We start from the raw sequence: 20183 nt of genomic DNA on the forward strand, positions 1-20183 counted from the left end.
ATTAATTAACTTTCGTTAATTAACTTTTTAATTATCAACGATAAAAGACTGACCCAATGAGAACATCGGATCCCTTGGGGTCACTAGTAACGTTACCGTTTTCAGAACAAAAATTGAGGCAGTTATAGCGCCAGGAAAGGGCCTGGAAATAAGGTGCCCTGGTGGTCATTTTTCGACGCTCAAGTAGAAGTGCTCCCGTTTTCATTTCCTGTGTATGTGGGGGTGGGAAATAGTTGTCGCACCAATCTGTCTCCGCTGCGACAGTGTTTTCCCTCCCCCAGCACACGAACGAAAGAAAAACGGGAGCGCGTACCGGAGGTGGACAACCGGAAGTTGAGTTAGACCGGAAGTGCATACCGGAAGTCAAGCATAGACCGGAAAGGGCGCTTAATGCGAACATATTACTCTGGCATTTACCGCTAAATCGCCACTGAGTTTTTTCAACTGTTCATGAGTCTCTCCAGTCTGTTTTGGGGTATCTTCCAGTGAAAGGGGCTCTATCATGTAGAACATCAATGACATCACCTCAGCGTACAAGAACCCCAAGCAGCACAATGTGCTGAAAGTCCAGAACAATTGGGGTAGACGGTATGTGTCTTATCAACATTTGTTCTTTAGTTTCACGGGTCTGTTCAAGGCCTTCCACCTACCCGTCCATCCCCATTGCGCTCGACTTTCAGTTCATTGTGGTGCTTGGGGAAACAAGACGAATCGTGACTATGACACGGGGTGATTCACCGCTGGAGAGCAGTACCTGCGTACAATTCCTGCAGTGCCAAAGGCATTCATCTCGCATATAAGCGGATGCACGGTAGTAAGTAAGGACGTGTTCGATTGTTGTTGTAATATGCAGAAACTTACCCTATACGAGGGTGGTTCCATAAGTTTCCGGCCCGACCAACTTTTAATAGTCATAGAGACGAAACAAGTGTATCACTTTTCGACATAGTCACCCTTAACTTCGATGCACTTTTGACGCCTTTCAACCAGCATTCTTATACCCTTGAAAAAATAGTCCGAAGTTTTGTCCGCAAAATGCTGGAAAACTGCCTCTTGCACCTCACTATCGTTTTGAAATCTCCGTCCTCTAAGATCCCTCTTCAAGTTTGAGAACAGGAAGTAGTCACTCGGTGCCAAATCTGGACTGTAGGGTGGGTGGTGGATTTCTTCGAAGCCGCACTCCTTCAGTGCAGCCTTGGCAACAGAAGCCGTGTGGACAGGGACATTGTCCTGGAGCAACCGGACACCTCGACGCAACCTGCCGCGCCTCTTTTCCTTGATGGCGTCTCGCAGTCGGTGCAGGAGTGAAGCATAATAAGTCGCATTCACTGTGGTGTTCCTATCTTTGAAGTCGACGAGGAGGATCCCGTGACAATCCCAAAATATTGTTGCCATGATCTTCTTTGTGGATTGTGTGACCTTGGCTTTTCTTGGGGGTGCTTCTCCTGGATTGCGCCATTCCATCGACTCCTTTTTCGAAAGGGGATCATAGTAGAGCACCTAGTCTCATCCCCTGTGACAATTGACTTCAATATTTCTTCTTCGTTCTCTCGACAGAGCTCCAAAAACTCTTTGGCACAGACGACGCGCTGTTGCTTTTGAACTGACGAGAGTCAGAGTCAGAGAAAGTCGTGGCACCCATCTCGCACTGACCTTTTTCATGTGAAGGCCCTCGCCGATGATGCGGAAAACGGTTGTTTTGGAAAGCCCCAGCCTTTCTGAGATTTCCTTCACCTTCAGACGCCTGTCGCTTAGCACTTCCTCCTCGACAAGAGACAAATTTTCTTGTGCCACCACTTCCACTGGACGACCATCGCGTGGATCATCTTCAATGGACTCTCGCCCCAGTCGAAACTGCTTAGCTCAGTCTAATACCGTTGTGTACGACGGAGAGGCTTCCCTGTACACGTTGTCCAGTCGCGCTTTAATTTCTTAAGGCGAAAGTCCCTCTTTTGTCAAGAATTTTATCACAGCGCGGTACTCGATTTTTTTCCCATTTTAACTGAAGAGTACACAATGGCTGTTTGAAATGCCGCTCTCCAACCGACAAAAGCCTGGAGAGGGTTGAGGGTGGTACTTCGGCCCTCCAACAAATGGCGCCACGCGTCCTTCATCGCATTTTCAAATTCGCGCGCATTTTCTACCTTGGGCCGGAAACTTATGGAACCACACTCGTAACAGGGTCAAGACCAGTGACGTCCCTATGGGGTGCGAGGGGTGTGGTTAGCATCGCGTGACGCGATGGAGGGGGGTACCGCGCCGAACCAGTATCACCGATTTTTCTGCTTCTCTGCGGCGCGATGATGCCAAAAACAACATGAGGAGCCATCTGCGATCACGTGATGTTTGTCTGCGTGTAGTATAATGTCACACAAGTTTTCTTGGATATATTAAATATCCTGAACAGTATAATGTCGTTGTTTATCGTGTATCGCCTGGTCTAGAAAGCGATTCATATGGGGGGGGGGGGGGGGGGTGACGCAAAGAGCTCCCGCACCGGTTGACGCGGACTCTAGTAACGCCACCCACTACGCTATCTGATACTGTTATCACGATTAACGTGAGGTAGGAGCGGAAGCTTGTGTCACACGAATGGGAAGTGTCACAAAAAGCCTCACGTTTTCTACAAATCAGGAGGGAAAAGGACATAATTAGGAACGACGGTTGGCTGTATAGGAGCGCGTTATGTGGTGAAGTTCCGTTTTTAGAGCGAAGGTACGAGAGAGAAACGTTGACGGGGAGCTAGCTGTCACAGTGACTTCGTGAGGCACTGTGTCCTTAGTATTTCCGTGTATCGTCCAGCACATTTCGTTTCACTTTGATGTAAGGCTTCACTAACTTGTTCGTCGTGTGAGGCCCTGAATGAGGTCCAGCAAGAATGTTGTCTCATAGTAAACCCACTAGGTCTGAAAGACAAATGTCGCCTCGTAGGCCAGTCCCGAAGCGTGGTCCAGACGTGTCCAGACGGAACGTCGCGCATGTAATTTAAATAAGGCCCGTGGTCTTCAGCAAGTTGTTAGGGCCCTCGACGGATGCCACTCTGAGTGCCGCTCCACCCAAGTTCCCTTGGGTCTTGTAGATGTCGTTGATACCCACAGTGAAGACTCGCTTTGCTTCAATTGTTCGGTATGGGTATGTAGATGAGGTGGTGTTCCTCTACATCCATCCATCTGCAAGCTGGGACGTTCCATCGCGCCCGGCCGGGTCACCAAATGTAGAGGAGGTCGTGTTCTTGTACACGAGTCCTGACCGGCGATGACGGAATGTCCCAGCGGGCAGATGACCGTGGCAACACGATAGGGCGGAGCCGGTAGAACTGGCTGGCAGGCGCGGAGGCGTAAGCCAGCAGAGGCACGTCTTCATCGTCGTCCACGCGGGTCGTCACAGGTATACGGGGTTCAGGTACCATTGAAGAGATTGCAACTCAAAAGAAGGTACAACTCAAAAGAAGGCGAAACATCTCCTACGGAACATCATATGTCATCGTCCATATGTGCCTTCTTTCTTTTTCAGTCATTCGATAAACGTCGCCCCGTATCTATTGTTGCACACGTTGCTCGATTGACTACTGTTCCTGTTAGTCATGTGGAAAATGTAATATTTTACCGTTACAGATTACTCGGCCAGAACCGTAATAAAGTAACGGCTCAAAAATAACGCATTACTTTGACCGTCACTTTCGATCACTGCAAGAAAATTCGGTCGCAGTCACGTGGTCGCAGCATACCCCAAACATTGGTGGCCCAGTGAGACCGAGTACTGAAGGGCACAGAAGAATCACACCAAAGCAGTGCACAGACATTTTATGCGTGTGTCTGCATATTTACTTCCCTTACCACAAACACCAACAACACTCATAGCTATTCACGCATGTGAAAAGTAATATTTACGCATGAACGAAATCACTTCTTCGTGGGGGGGGGGGGGGGGGAATTTATTGGCAGAAAACAAAGAAAAAAGAAAGGTCAGCCATGCAGCTCGCCGGCTTGCTATTCCCAAAACAAAAAAAAAACATTAATAAGAGAGAGAAAAAATAACAAAAGAACAAATAAATAAATAAGTAAATAAAAGAAAAAGAAAGAAAGAAAGAAACTCTGCTCACAGGGAGCCCAGGAGGCAAGTATCACGCAGAAAGCGGAGCACCGCTTTTGTGACACTGCTTCGGAATGATGCAGTCGTTCAGCATGAGCAACAGTTGCCTCGCAGAATTGGCGTCCGTCTTTGGCCGAACTTGCCGCGCAGCTAAACAGTGAAGACACTCTCGCCGGCCACGGAACGTTCGGGTTATGCCGCACAAACACACTTACGTATTAATCGGTGCCCAACGAGAATTGTGAATGGAGCGTTGTCAGGGCAAGCAAAGTCACTTGGAATTTCCAAGTGGCCCACTATGTCCGAAGCACAACCTACGTACTACACATACAGTGATAATAATTGGGTGTTTACGTCGCGACACAACTGTGCACACACAGTGAAAGTTCAGTTTCATGCATTAGGAAGTCATGAAAGTAGATAGCCTTCGGGAAATGCCATAATGTTCACTTATTCTAGTGGAATAGCCGAGCAAGTAGGGAAAGACAGGGATGAAGCCTGCGGCGGAGGGATGGATTTCTCTCGGAGGGGGGCTTAGTGGAAAAAAATCGATAATCCGGTAATAGATCACCCGAAACTGTAATCAGATAATTTGAAACATTGCTCGCACGTGGAAAGAATCGATTACTATGATATGTATTCAGCAAAATAATTGGTTAGAGTAATGGAATTACGCTAACGCCTTACGTACAAGTCGCTGGCTGTGATAGACAGTATCCTGTTCCTTACACAAAAAATACCGTTAAACATGAAATCTAAAAATCTTGCTTTAAATTGTTATTTGAAACATTATTGCACACTTTTAGTGGCCAACTGAAAGTTATTAGCAGTACAGCATATTAAGTATATTTGGCACACAGCCAGGATGTCGAACCACAAAAAATACGGGTTCGGTTCGGGTTCGCATTGCTTAGATTTCGTTCCGGTTCAGTTCCGGTTTGGGCAAGTCAAAAATCGAACCAGTTCGCGAACCGGTTCAATGCTTCCATTTTATATCTCCCAGAGAACTGCTTTTATCAGGACATGCGCGGCTAATAGCTTACTGCTGTTGTCTGCATTGACGTTATTAGTGGTCAGGGACTCCCTGTAACGAGAGAAAGGAGGAATTGATGAACACTTGCAAATAGCGTCCATGCTGATGGAGCGGTATAGTCCTGATACTTTCTGTTCCGAAAATCTCTCTCTCTCTCTCTTTTTTTTTTTTTTTTTTTCACACGCACAGTTCCAGCAAGATACACTTAAAGGAAGTCCAACAAGATGGACAGTATTTCACATCGACGGCGGTACTTGCCGGCATACTGAATTCGCAGCGTGAATCGATCTGCAATCGTACTGAATCATGTTGAAAATAAGTCTTCAGGCCTTGCCCTGTCCGAGCTCACAGCTGTGTGCCAGTTAATCCACAACACAAAGGCGACGTGTGACACGACTGCACTACCAGTAAGCAGAACTATATTTACTTTTCAAAACACGACCAATCAAACAGGCAGCGTTCTGCGTGCGCGCCTTCTCCACTACCCATGTTTCTGTAAAGGGAAATTTTGGGCGGTTGCTTAATTACATATTCGTCCTATAGAGCTACATAACTGGCAAACTCTATTCCTGCTTCATTCGTCCGGGTGGCGCTTCCTCTCTGAAGAGCAGACGCCGCATCCCGTGAGTGGGGCGCTTGGGACCGCGCTCACAAGGACAATGCGCTTCACATGTTAAAAAAAGGCGCTGAGTCCTCGTTTGACCGCTAGGCGAAAATTTGCGAAATTCATCATATGGAGACCAATGTGTCCTCGTTCGGGTATTGGGAGGCACTTGAGGCTTCGGACTTCTTTTATGTCCGAACCGTTTTGTTGCGAACCGGTTACCGCTATTATTTTTCCGGTTCTGCTCCAGTTCGGGTGCAACAGTGTCATGAAAATTTCGGTTCGGGTTCAGGTTCAGTTCTGGCAACAACAACAACAACAGATGAATGGATGATGATGATGTGGGATGTTTCCCTGCGTTGAGTGCAGGACCCTACCCCATTCCAAAGAGGTTCATATGAGAGGATGACGAGGGAAGGAAATCCCTACAGTTCGTGAAGGAAATAGGAAAAAGAGAAAAGGAAGAAAAGCGCCTCAGAAAGGAAAGAAAAGCGCCAAGTGCACGGCACTGATGTCCAGGGTTACTCCATGGGCCGAGAACTTTGCAGATGTTGAATGGCCTCTGAACGAGCATTTCAAGTTGACATTTAAAGGCCCGTCGCTCGCATACGTACTGGCTGCAGTCTTCTAAAATGTGTCGGATTGCTGCCGGGACACCACAAGTTGTACACAGCGCCGTGTTGCTGTGGCCAGTTCTGGCAAAAAATAACGGTTCGGGTACGGTTTTCGGTTCGGGTTCGATTCGACACCCAGCACACAGCATGAAGAAGTCAAACAATTGGGAAGTTTCAAATGTGCACCAATGCATCTCGGTCGAAGACGGTCTTCGAGGATCACCAGATGTTGGATCAGCTAGAATAACGACGGACAACAACCGTTCTCGTTGGTAGCTGGAGCCGAACTGGCTGAGTTGCCGTTTAATATCGCGCGTCGCGATTCCAGTGCGCTGTCGATGGCGGTAGTGGTGCCGCTACAGTGGCGTGGGGAGTCCCGTTCCAAGCTAATTTCGACATTACCCCCCGTTTCATGCGCGCTGGCGACAACGTGCAACTTTTCCGTCTTGTTGTTCATGTTGCGTTAAGACACGTCTCTCCCAAGAGATTAGTGATTGTGAGGCTTCACAGCGCCAGGACGACAGTCCTCCTGCACACCGGACTCCGGAGACACTTACCCTGCACATGAAAGGCATGAATGGGGTCAAGCTTGATGATAATCCCTTCACCCTGGTGACCTATAAGAAGAATCTCTCGGAAGGCATTCTGGTCGTCTTCACACCCACTCCTCCTGGGGTATCCTTCTGGCTCGTCAATGCAAACGTCGTTGCGCGTGATATCTGCGCCGCCGCCGAGGAGCCTATTCGGAAACATCGTTTCAACACGGACGGCGAAATTGTTTTGTCCCACTGCCAAATTTGTCCCAAATTGTTTTGTTTTGTCCCATTGCCCCACTCGTGGAGTGCACGGCGACCTCTGTCATGTCATTGCCATTGTCTGCCACGTCTCGGCGGCTGCAGTAGCTTTCACCAAAGCCGCGTGAACGGCTAGAAGGAAGCGTTGATCACAGCCCCATCTTAAACCAGAAAGATGTTGAATTGCAGAAAGCCATCGCTGCACTTTGGTTTCAATGTGCTTAATGTAGCGAGCCCAGCGCAGGCCGGAGTTCATGACCATACTAAGGAACCGACGGGAACGAATAGGCTCGAGCTTCGTTACACCACGGTCCCTTGATAGCTTCCTATGAAAGCTATCAAGGGATCGTGGTTACACCAACCCAAAGAGGGAAATTAGTCATTGCCTTGCGGGTGAAAGGGAGCCCGACGCACTTTTCTGGCGAAAGGTCCACCCCAAGTCGCGTGAGGTACATATGGACGTTATTTAAGGCAGATTCATGCGGTCTAGTTAACGTTCGCTTCCGGAGAGAGTTGGCTGCACCGTCGCGAAATTGTTTTGTTCGCTTTGCTTTCCTCCCGCGCTTTAAAGTAGCACAGAAGTAATTTCTAACACCCTGTTTTCTTCCTATAAAAAATTTAAGTAGGCCAGAAAGATGCACCATGCGAAGTAATTCACACAACAGAGTCATAATTATCGCAGAAATTGAATTTAAAGTACGCAGCAAAACGCGACCGTGCGCAGTGGTGGTGAAGAGCAGTACCAGCCTGTGATCTGCCTGGAACCTCGCGCTGACGCTATAAGGAAAACGCTCGCTGATTGGTCTAGAGAAATGTTGTCTGCTACTCTGCTGTCGTCTGCTACTCGGCTGTTCGGGGTTCTGAAAAAGCCTTTCTCCTGGCTCGGTAATGACTGGCAAGGTGGCCTGGTGACAAGGTAAAGGGACAAGGCGCTGACCCCCACTGACCGGCGAACCAGAACGCGTTCTCTCCTTATACCTTCATCGGTGACGTGGCATCATACATTCTCATCCTCGTTGTACCTGGAGTGGCGAGGTAAGGGTGAACGCGCGGAGCCACGTTTATGTGAGTTTTTTTCTGGGAAACAAATTCCACACATCAAAACCTTTCGCGCTATTCGATATAATGACACACACACTTTCATCACACGTCTTAATCTGAATTTTTTTTGGGTGGCCCTCTGTACTCCTTTAAGGAAGTAATGTAATCGGCGCCAGCTTGCAGAACATGATAGCAAACGACAAAGCCATTATTTTCGTTGTCAGGGGTCTGGAGAACTGCAGTAAGCTTGTCAAATTTGTTGATTGCAATGTATTCCCTGACTGTTACTGTAAGGAATAACATCATTTTCACATAAATATCGCGGGCGGGCGTGCCGAGAGAAGCGATTTTGTTGCATCTCTCATAGACTCCCATGTATTGAAAATTTGACAAACTTTAATTCGCCAAAAATCAGTGCATCGCATCGGGCTTTCGAAAAGATGTCATTCCCTAGGTAAACTGTAGGGGAACGTGCCTGTACCTGTTTCGTGTAGAAATTTAGCGAGGTTTACGAGAACCCTGCGAACAAAAATTTCCCATAGACTTCATAAGAAGTGAGTCTGCCTTAAGGATAGCTACAAACGTCGCTGAATAGCTGGTCGTGACTTGCCTGCTGTCCAATTGGCAACGTCATCGAAATACACAGAGAATGCTTCTATTTTACGAGGAATTATCGATTTTAGACCCTCGATTACCACATTAAAGAGTGTAGGACTCAGAATGCTTCCTTGGGGTACGCCTTGATGAACAGGCCTCCTTGATGAAAAGGACGTAATCTTGACTTGTAGAGAATGTCACCAAGAGCGCGCACTCATGGATGTTGCAATGCAACGTATTGGCAAACGGCCGTTTAACCTCGCGAAGATTCTCGGACCGTGGTCGAACGCTGCCCACCAGATGCAAGCGCTTCGTCTTCGTGCGGAGTTCTTGCGCTCCACCGGTCTGGCGGCGGATCTCTGAAATTTCTCCCCCATCATCATCACCTCATCCCCTCATCCGTTCCCAATGTGCAATGGGGCAGTGTACCGCCACAGAGGTGGTGAATCGCCTACCTCATCGTCATCCAGTGTATGTGTGTGTGCGCGCGCGCGTTGAGACAATGCATTTTTCCAACAGATAGCCAGAATTTCATTGGATCACAGCGATCCACCAAAGAGTGTTGACCGCTTCGAAAGCTTGGCATGCTTGTAAGAGAGAAAGAGGCTTGCATGGTTTGCGTAATATTAGACATATGGGCATCGAAGCAGCTATTTTGGAGCTACAATCTCCGTATTTTTATGCATCCATCGATCCGAGGCAGCTGCTGTGTCCGAATAATTTTCACGTGGTCCTGTAAATTGAACGCATAATGTAAGATGTGCAAATGCGCCGTTACAGAACTCCATCGGAAAGCTGCATCACCTGTACGTGTTCCTTCCGTTTGCATCTGTGCACTTGACTGCACATTACTGTGTCCGACTTCCAATCCTCTACGTTACGTTAGGTTAATACATGTCCATTTCCGGCGTGTTCATCTGCTCCTTCATCATCATGACTTCACTCCTTCAGCGGCACTCAGACTCAAGGATATTTCCAGACGAATATCGGTACAGTTTCCCCTGAAGTCGGCCCAGGACGCGTACTAATCCCCCTGTCCCCCACCCCTTCCTGCTGTCCTCTCTCCATCTGTCTCCATCTGTATGCCGCTCATAGCCACATTTGATTCGCGGCGCTAAAAACGGAATCAAAACACGGAAAACACGGAACAAAAAACAATACGCAATGATATGTTGTTACCTTCTACATCTCGGGGGAAGTTGACTCCTACAGGCTAACTCTACCCACAAATGTAATGATGTTTGTGATTGGCATCTCCGAGTCGCAACGTATAGTGCGCTCGCATGCTTGCGCACTGATCATATTGCAAGAACACTCGTCGGGGACAACATATATACCTAGAGCACGTTTTCATGCTTTTAGAGCAGACACGTAAAATATTCGCGGTAACGAAACACCTGAGTTCATTTCCCGGTCTGCATGACGTCCGCCTTCTTCTCGCATGCCCCGCTCTCAATGTGAAGGCTACATTCTCAGCTGGCGGAGACGTATACATCTGTAACTCTTATTGAATATTGGCAGCTTAAAGGGACTATGAAACGATTTTTTTCTTCGTTTCGTTCGAAAGAAGACATTTTTCTGAGTCTAGAACCGAAATTTTACTTTCGTCGCGCGAGCGGATTTCTCGGGAGCGAATTTAAACGGAGCGGCGAAGGGAGGACAGCTGGCGCCGCGCCGTGACGAGCTGCCGAGCGGAGACACAACGGGTAACTTGACGCGACCACGGCCGGCTCAGCCACACGTCATCGTGACGTGTTGCCGAGCCGAGGAATCCCGCCAGGAGCATGGGCCGTAGGATCCCGCGTATGCGTTCATCGGGAGTGGAAATCTCCATGACAGCAGCTTTCGCGCGATCGGCAGATTTCGGCAGTGGCGGCAGCCACAGCGCGAGCTCGCGGCATTACTTGCCATTGTGCAACACCGGTGACGTAACGGGGAACCGAAGAGCGGTCCGTACAGTTACACCATCGGCAGGGAAATATGCGCGGGAGAGGAGGAACGCGGAAGAGACATTTCCAGCGCGCGCTCCTCGCAGAGTGGAGCGATTTCGTCCGGAAAAATTTGTGGCATATTAGTTTCTCTGCGGGAAGAACAGTTTCCATCGAAAAAAAGTATGGGGGTTCGGGAAATTTCATAGTCCCTTTAAGAAAAGGTACCAGCAGTGGGGTTAGAACCCACACCCTCCGATTTCCGGTCAGATATGCTACCAATTACGCCATGCTAGTTATACCTTCATCTCATCGTGCCAAGCCATGCTAGGAAAACACGCACTCGCCCTTAACACATTCTCTGTTACATTGTTGCCAGTCGCTCTGACATTCACACAGACGAACACACTCGTGGCGGCCGGCATCTTTCTCATGTAACGTAGTTGTACGTGACGCAGTCATCGTTTTTCACACTCGCGTGGTATCCTAGCGGCTGTCCACCGAAACACGATCGGCGCGCGCCAAAGCAGGGCCGGCGCCATATTGGCGCCATCTATTGAATGTGTAGGGAACCTTCTCCTGCGCCGTCAGGGTCACAGAGCATGCGCAGAAGCGTTGTGAAAAAGGTCCATTAAACATGGAAGGACGAACACAACACACACCTCACTTGACAGGAGGTTGTGAGGCTTGTGTTGGGCTCGTTCTTCCATGTTTAACTGCATCATCGAATATTACTTTGTTGTCTTTTGTTGTCTCGGAGTATAGGTTAGGTTAGGTTGGGTTAGCCAGTCTTGACCATTTCGTGCGTGTTCGTCTCCTTGTTTATTTTTTCCCTCGGGCTCAATATGTTGCCATCTTCTACGTTAGGATTGGTTTGGTTATTATGTTAGGTTAGCCTAGGTATAGCCCTGCACAGCCGCAAGAAGACTACAGCGCTCATGGCGAGTTCATCTCGTCTTTTCCTTTGTCACTCCAACTTCCTTCCTGCACAACCCCATGCATTCCGCGTCCCCTGGCGATGCTATGTGAGCGACCTATTAACCCTCCGGTCTCCGAGCACAAACACATCTAGCGACGCGCCCGAGAGCGGCAAACCCGTCTTGACACATCGTGGCTTTGAATTACAGCCAAATGCCTACATTTCCGAAAAGAACAAAAGAAGAACAAAACGTCGGATGGAGCTGATCACGTTTTTTTGCGGCAACCAATGCGGGTTGCTGTGTTGGGCCTCCTTGCTCCAGGGGACGCTCTTTCTTGAGCGCTTTTGTTCGCATTGGGATTTGGCGCTCATGTATCTTAGTGCCTTTGCAGGAAGACAACAAGTAATAACCCTGTCACGATGGCTTCGTTTTCGATTACGGCCTACATCTGTCGAAGAACTGGAGAAGCGTTGAGGAAACGACAGCCGTAAATACGAACGTTGGAAGTATGATTGGACATACAACAACGGTCAGAATTACGTCCAATCGTGGATAAGTTTCTCAAAAGAAACAACTGAGCTTCGGCTGCAGCTAGTTTGTGAAAATGTGAAACCCTTTAAGAGTTAGCAGTTCTACCACATGAGCAACAACAATTACAACACATGCAAGTAACTGCAACAAGTACCTATAGTCACACCTAAAAGTAAATTGTTACACAGTCACTGCCCGCGCCCTATTTTATCCCAGGAGGTTCCGAGGTGCTCCAAGTCTACTTTTTCCTTCTTTTCTTCTTTTTTTTTTTGAAAGGTTCTTTTACGTAGGTCCCCATGCTGAATAATTCGCAACCATGTGGGGTTATCGAACAGCTTCATTTTCACTCATCATCCCTGAGGCGTCGGACAAAAACTGAGCAGTGAGCGGCTGATTTGCATACGCGTGTCAATTAAATAAATCTCTCCTAACTTTTAAATTTTACTTCGGACAGTTTCGGAACCTGTCTTTTATCGATCGGGATCTTAAGCGAAAAATATTCAAGAAAAAAAATCTCGCCGACACTTTGTGATTTTTTCGAATACTTAATTGGTTTCGGTTTACATAGCCTATTTCTAGCGCGAAGCAGCGTACCAATGCGCTCTTTCGCTCAGCTGTTTCCGGGTGCCAATTACGTGTTCATCCGCGAGGTTCACACGTGATGGCGGAGGAGAAGTAACAGATGGAAGAGATGCTTCTTCCTCTTTTTAAGTGTCAAGGGAGGTCAGCGAATATTTGACTCGCTACTCTTTAAAAAAAATAAAAAATCACACACACTGGAAAATGGAAATGCGCGGAGGCACACGTGTCATCGGTACCGCAGTTTGTCTTTCTCCGGTGTAGGAGCCCTCTCTTTCCTTTATTTCTTTTTTCGGTTCATGAGAGGTGGGGTTGTACACCGTAGTACGATTGAGATGTGGCGCTTGTTGAAAAAGTGAAACGCGTAGGAAGAGACGCTTCGGTGTTCCTTCTCTTTCTCTACCCGATTGGTACACAAATTGCGGTGCATTCGCCACCATCACGACCAAGGTACATTACGGGACAAAAGCTTTCGTAAGCAGGTCCCCCAAACTCACCTCGGAAAAGCGTGCAACGAAGAAGGCCGCCTCTAGATACCCCACTGTTGCCGTTCCGGATCACTTCAGCGCGCTAAGTTTAGCGGCAAAATGTTTTTGTTGTTTCTGCGAATGAATCTAGTCTTTATATGTCCAAATAAAACGCGTATAACAACTTTCTGTGTCGTGTTTCACCTTTTCGGTCCCGTTTTTAAACGTGTTGAGCGATTGGAAGGATCTAGTGCACGGCTGCGTGCATCACATAGCGTACCTGTCGTACCAGGCGCCGCTGGCGCAGTCGTTCATTTCTCCTTCCGGTAACAATGGGGTATCTAAGGGCGGCCTCCGGCATTGCACGCATCGGGATAGGAACAAATACATAGGAAAATGGCGCCCTTGGGGGACCTGGCACGAGCAGTGTATTTTCTCCTCGGCGCGACACCCTAGCGGCGGGCGGTAGCAGGTGAGCTCAATCGGTCAGTCAGAGGGGTGGGCGGGTGCGCTGGTTGCGGCACGCCGCGATAGTTTCGGTATTGCTTGAATGTGCTCGCGAAGTAGTTTGGATTGGTGTCGCAACCGGCGCACTCCTCTAGAACCTCTGAACGAGTGAACGAGCCGGCTTCTATACCCGCTGCTAGGGTGTCGCGCCGAGAAGGAAATACACCTCTCTCGCGTTCCATAAACTTTTGTCCGGCACTGTACACCATACCGAACGACCAGCACAGCGAGCGCTGCGTAGGATATCTTGTCAGCCTGCAGAGCGACTTCTCGTTTGTTCCCGTGAGTATACTACTGTATGTACCGTATTGTACATGATAGAAAATGTTCTGAGGCTGGAACACATAAACTGACAAACACTAGAGCACTAGAAAAACAAGCTTCAGAGTACCGTCAGCTTTTTCCCTCGTCGCCGCGACGGTTATTCGCCGAATCCACCCACGTGACCGTGATCCACCATATTCCTTCAATTTATTTATTCATTTCGTTATCTCTTGTACATGTAATGCTGCCAGAGATCACTGGCACTGTTGATTAAAATACTACAGTCTGACGTCTGTGTTTTTAAATCAAATTATTGTATAACTGAGATTATACTGTCCGTAGTACCTAGAAAAACTTGTAATTATCTATGTCGATATATCTGTACACGCAACAGTTTCTGTACCGTCCAAGGATCGCCTGCACAGGTAATCTCACGCGAGTTTACAAAAAAAATGCATTTGGCGCAGAGCGCTAACACAGCGTGCCCAATTGGCGTGGAAGAGAAATGGCGGCCTTGCCTGGTTGCGTGAGGCGGGGACAAGTCAAGCCAAGCAGTTGGCGGTACTCTGAAACTTGTTTTTATAGTGCTCTAACAAACACAACACAGGTCTCGAGGCGTCTTATGAGTAGGAGGTACTGAAATATCGCAGCCGTCGAAAAAACGAGACAGCTGCAGGAATCGAGCCACGCACCTCTTGATTACCGGTCAACCGCACTTTTTCAACAAGTGCCACCACGACTATACTAGAGACCTGGACAAATGGCAACCGCCTATGGGAGAGCCAGGTCATGGGTTAGTTACGCTAGTGGCCGCTGCAAGCGCCACTAGCAAGCGCATATTGGGGAGAGGAAATGACATGCGCACTACTATCCATCATTGCCACCGTCGTTCGTCTGCCACACAGGGCTATTATGTAGGGCTACTAAGCTGTTGCTAAGCACGCCTCTTCCGTACCACTTCGTCGTTGTCAACACACCCTATCATACATTGCCGCAGTTTCGGCAAGTCGCGTGGTAACGAATAGTGCTAACTAGCGCCAAATCCCATAGCGCGGCGGCAATTGCCAGAACTACTACCCCGGTGCTGGGAGCTTTGCGGATGTTCGAGTCTCTAATATAGTTGTAGGTCGTGAGTGCCACATCTCAACCGTAATGTGATGTACAACCCCACCTCTCAGGAACCGGAAAAACACACCCGATAAAGACAAACCTACCTACATATAAATGCGATCATAACACATTTACTGCGGTGTTTCCTACAGGAATTGTATATAATTGGACACGTATTTCTTTCGCAGCATCGTCATCGTATCGGCTATATGTTGTTCCTATTGTCCCTTTGCAAGCTATTGCACTCACCAGCATCACGTACACATCTGTCCGGAACCGTTCCACCGAAAAACACTAGGTGTTGTTGCTCGGGCTCTTCGTGCGTGAAGCTGATAGATCTTCGTCGCGAACACATGAAAGCAAACTTATTCCCTTCCATAAAACCTTGCCAGCCCAGCAGGTGCAGGAGGAACGCGATGACAGCAGAATCATGCTGAACGCTTTTGAATTGGCGCTTTTCCAACAGCGACAAAAAAAAAAAAATCTTATTCTCATTTCATCTATCGGTATCCTTCCTCTTTCGTTTATTTGTTTACTTCGTTATTTTTGCGTTCGTGGAGCAAAAAAAGGAGGGTGTACATGCGTTTGCGAGATGTCAGTTCAGTACCTTTCTTCTTTCTCTCTTTCTCTATCCTCCTGGGTCTAATGCAGACGCCACTCAACGTGAACAGCAGGGACAGGCGACATAACGCTTGTATGAAAGTTTCCCGTTACAGTGACTTTCACTACTCACATTTATTTCAACTGTTACACGCGAGCGAAAGGCCTCGGCTCGTGTCACTCGGGGTCCCTACGGTCATTGCAATTTATGCAAGACCGTTTATCATTCCCGCTCCTTTCGTTGTACCACTGTTTTACCCTTACATGAGTGATGAATGATACGCTGGAATAAATAACAATGTCTCGTGCTCACGTAAGAAAAATCTTGCGCGCACTGCAGAGGTCACATTGACACAAGAGGAATGACTTTTCTTCCATGTAGCTTCATTACATTGACGTGCTTTAGGACATAAGCGCCGCGTACAGAAAGGTGTTGTGTAAAGCTGGTTATAACCCTGCAGGCGGCGAACACTCCATGGTTTTGAAGACGTGTTCGTTTTAGTCAAGCAGTGATTGAAACTGTTAAGGGCACCGTAACGCAACGGGCAGACAGGTTATATGTTGGAGACGTAGTTTGACAGTTTGTTGCTTTAACAGTTCAAATTTAGCAGATCCAGCGCAAAAAGTTGCGCTTGTGAAAGACACACAAAAAGTTGCGCTTGTTTGTTGTTGCTTGTGAAAGAGCAAGTTCAATATTTTTAATTTGCTCGCAAAAGTCCGGTAAATGAACTTATGGGGACATATGTTAGGGAATAATCCCCACGTTCTCATGCAGCAGTGATCTGTGCGGTGGGCCGAGAATGGACATATGCGCCGCCGCGCCATGCTGCCGCCGGTGGTAATTTTCGGTACTCCGCCGCCGCCGTTTCCAAACTGGCGCGCCGAGAGCCTCTTCGTACTAGACGTGTGCGCCGATGGAACATTAACCGGCGGCGGCCGCCTCAAGGGCGCGAACAAATACAAGTCACAAACAGCATAAAACTGCAACCTACGGTCATCACTCATCAGCGTCAACAAAAACAAATTCGACTTCGCGAGAGAGCTGCAATGCGCGTTTTCGCGTGCGAAAACAGGTGCGAAGAGGCCGCCGCTTTGGGGACGGCGGCGGCATCGGCGTGCACGGCGGTACACGTGTCCACTTCGCACCATAGCCGTATATTAAAAGGGAGTCTGGTCATAGGAGGAGTCACAAAAAGAGGCTCGACCTGTCAATCACAGTGTCGCTCCACTGATTGGTTTGGTCTTTGTCAAGGGGCTCGCCATGACACCTCACTGCCACCCAAAATGGTGACGAAAACAAACACAGTGAAGCGGGGATTTCCTGACAAAAATGTTTCACAGACTACTCTGATTTTATGCGGCAAATGTACATCCCCATATACGTTTCTTGGAAATCAGTTTCAACTGATTCTCACCCATCGATATCTAACCCAAAATAATACGTTTTGTCGCCGGTGTTAGGCCTAGTGAACACGGCGATCGCGCCGATCACAGCGAAATCGTAACAAAAAACGGCACTGCGCTGTACAATCTTATATTTAACTGCTGGATTTCATAAATATAATCATTGTTGCCGTTTACATTCCAACTATTCACGTAGATTTGTTTCAAAATCGTACCCACGACAGAATGTGCCCCCAGCAGGTGGTTCTGCCGGCAGCGGTATAACAACGGAAGCACACGAAAGTTCCCAACGTGCCCCACGCACTCAAGGTGGCGTTCATCAAATCGGCACCAAAAATCCACTACAGGTTCTCCCGTCAATTTTAGTCCAAGTGCCATCTGAATTAGTCCAGATGCCATCTGAAATAATCCAAGCGCCATTCAATTTAATCCGGGCGCCATCTGAAAAAAATCCTCATGCTATTCAATTTAATCCGGGTGCCATTTGAATTATTCCATGGTGTTTTTAAGCACTATAACCGTGTTTGCACACGAAGGACATCCCTGTAGAGTATTCTAGTGAAAGGAGAAGTGAAAAAAAAAAACTGCTGATGGAAATGAAGTTGTGCCTTGTCTTATGTGGAACATTCGCACGACGCTGAGATATTGGGAGTTGGAGCGGAAGGATAGCAAACGACGACACTGGTGCTGTCGCCTGCTACGGTATATCCTCCGACTGAACTGCTGGATATTCTGCGCAGTTAGAAGAGCGCGAAAAGACACGACTCACATAGCAGACGACACCACTGCTGCTGTCGACTGCTACAGAATATCTTCAGACTGAACTACAAGATATTCCACATGGTTAGAAGAGCACGAAAAGGCACCACTCACATAGCAGGCGACACCACTGGTGCTGTCGTCTGCTACAGAATATATTCTGACTGAACTGCAGGATATTCCGCGCGGTCAGCAGAGCGCGAAAAGTCATGGTGCTCATAGCAGACGACACGAGTGGTCCTGTCATCTGCGAAGGAATATCTTGTCTGCTATTACGATGGTTAGGATGATAGTGGGCGGGGGATCCACTCAGTGGTACACATCCGGCTGATCTACATAGCTCCCGCGCTAATCCTGAGACTTTCGTTACCGCTCACTGCAGCTCCCGTTTGCTCACTCATGCTCGCTCCCTCCCTGCTCAGCTCTCCATATATGTTCACTCATGCCCACTTCCTAACCACTCATCTCTCCGTTCGCTGACTCATGCTGCTCAGCTCTCCATATGTTCACTGATGTTCATTCACTCCCCACTCATCTCTCGGTTAACTCACTTATGCTCACTCACTCCCTGCTAAGCTCCCCATATGCTCACTCATGCTCACGCACTGCCCGCTCAGATCTCAGTCATGTGGAACTCATTCGCCACATTGAGCATGGGTGAGCATGAATGAGCATGCTCATGTGTAGATTTGCCAAGATATACGGCCGCAACCACTCATGCAACGTATTGACCCGACCGTTATGGTGTCACTTTCAACGAGATAGAAAGGAATGCTTTAGGAAAGCGTAGATAAAAAAGGATTAAAAAAAAGCTGCGCTGGGAAAAGCCGCCCGCTTATGTGGAGACCAGTGTTGCTTCCATACGGCTCTTGCTTCACAGCGGCAGAGCGCCGTGAGCAATATGTTGCGGCACAGTCACAAGATATTCCGTAGCAGACGACAGGGTCGATGGCGTCGTCTGTTATGGGCGCAGTACACCACTCGCGATATTCCCGCGAGCAGTTTGTTGCCATGCTTTTTCTTCCACAGGAATATTCCACCAGAGTGTCAATCGTGTGAATACACAGTAACAAGAATATTTTACCTCTTTGATTTAGAAGCACGCAAATGTGCTCTGGGTGCTTCGCCTCCGACGAACTCTTTCGCAACAGGGTCGGTGTGCAAGCAACAGGTCGTAGAACGCTGCCGCACGAAGTTGTGACTGAGAGGCGCCATGCGCCTGCCTAATCCGATCGCTGACGACTTTAGTTTGTAGGCGGAGTCGACTTGTAGTAGTTAATGTGACTCCAAGTGTGGAAGGAGACGAATGTATAGTCTGTATTTCCAAGATTGTCATTAGCAAAGCATCTCTTGCTTATACCTTTGCGAGTGGAAATTTTCACTTCCCCCTCTCTGCAACAGTGGGTATACATAATTAGTGTGTTATATACTAACAAATATAGTAAAACTGTCTTTCTTGCTTGTTAGTATTGCGTACTCATACTAAAAGCTCTAAAAAAAGGAACGAAAACAGCAGAAGAGATGAAAATGGCATAAAGTAGATCGTGTCGTGTCGACCTCCGGTGTGTTCGTGGTCCCTTTTTAGCCTCCTGTATGTGATCACATTCCTGGTCTTCTGAAGAAAAACTCTGTACCTCCCGTTGTTGCTCACCAACTTACACTGGAGCACCTTAACTCAGCGTACTCTCAACGACTCCCTGTGTACACTGACGGATCAGTGTCTCAAGGCGGATCTACTGCAGCCTTTTATATGCCAAATGAAAACCTTGAAGTGGCTCACAAGCTCCCCTACGAAACATCATCTACAGAGTCCGAGCTCTTCGCCATACTGACCGCGTTGAACCACATAGCGGTATCACCGCCTGGCGCTTGGGTTGTGTTCACGGACAGTAAGGTGGCGCTAGAAGTTCTAGCAAATTATTGTTCCAGAACAATCGGCGGCCTAGACACCATGATAGTCGCAATATACAACCGACTTCTATCCTTTGGTCATAGCCTGTGTTTCCAATGGGTACCCAGTCACACCGGCCTGCACGAAAACACCCGCGCAGACGCCTTAGCACGTCGGGCACATGGGGACGGCACCTCCAATAACTGTCTCCTACCACTTTCAGCCTCATCGTGTCGGTTACAGACACAGCGGCTCCGTTACAACGGCACTCGGCAGTTTCAAGAGGACGCTGTCCGACTGAACGACCATCTCCGGTCTATCGACCCGTCGATGGATTTCGTTGCCACACACCACTGCTCGCGTCAAGAAACGTCCATTCTACACCGACTACGCCTTAATGCCGCCAGGACACCTCTACTCCTCTGTAAAATGGGTCTTCTCCAGTCGC

The sequence above is a fragment of the Ornithodoros turicata genome, chromosome 7 (genome assembly GCF_037126465.1).
Source record: "Ornithodoros turicata isolate Travis chromosome 7, ASM3712646v1, whole genome shotgun sequence".
NCBI classification, from domain to species: domain Eukaryota; kingdom Metazoa; phylum Arthropoda; class Arachnida; order Ixodida; family Argasidae; genus Ornithodoros; species Ornithodoros turicata.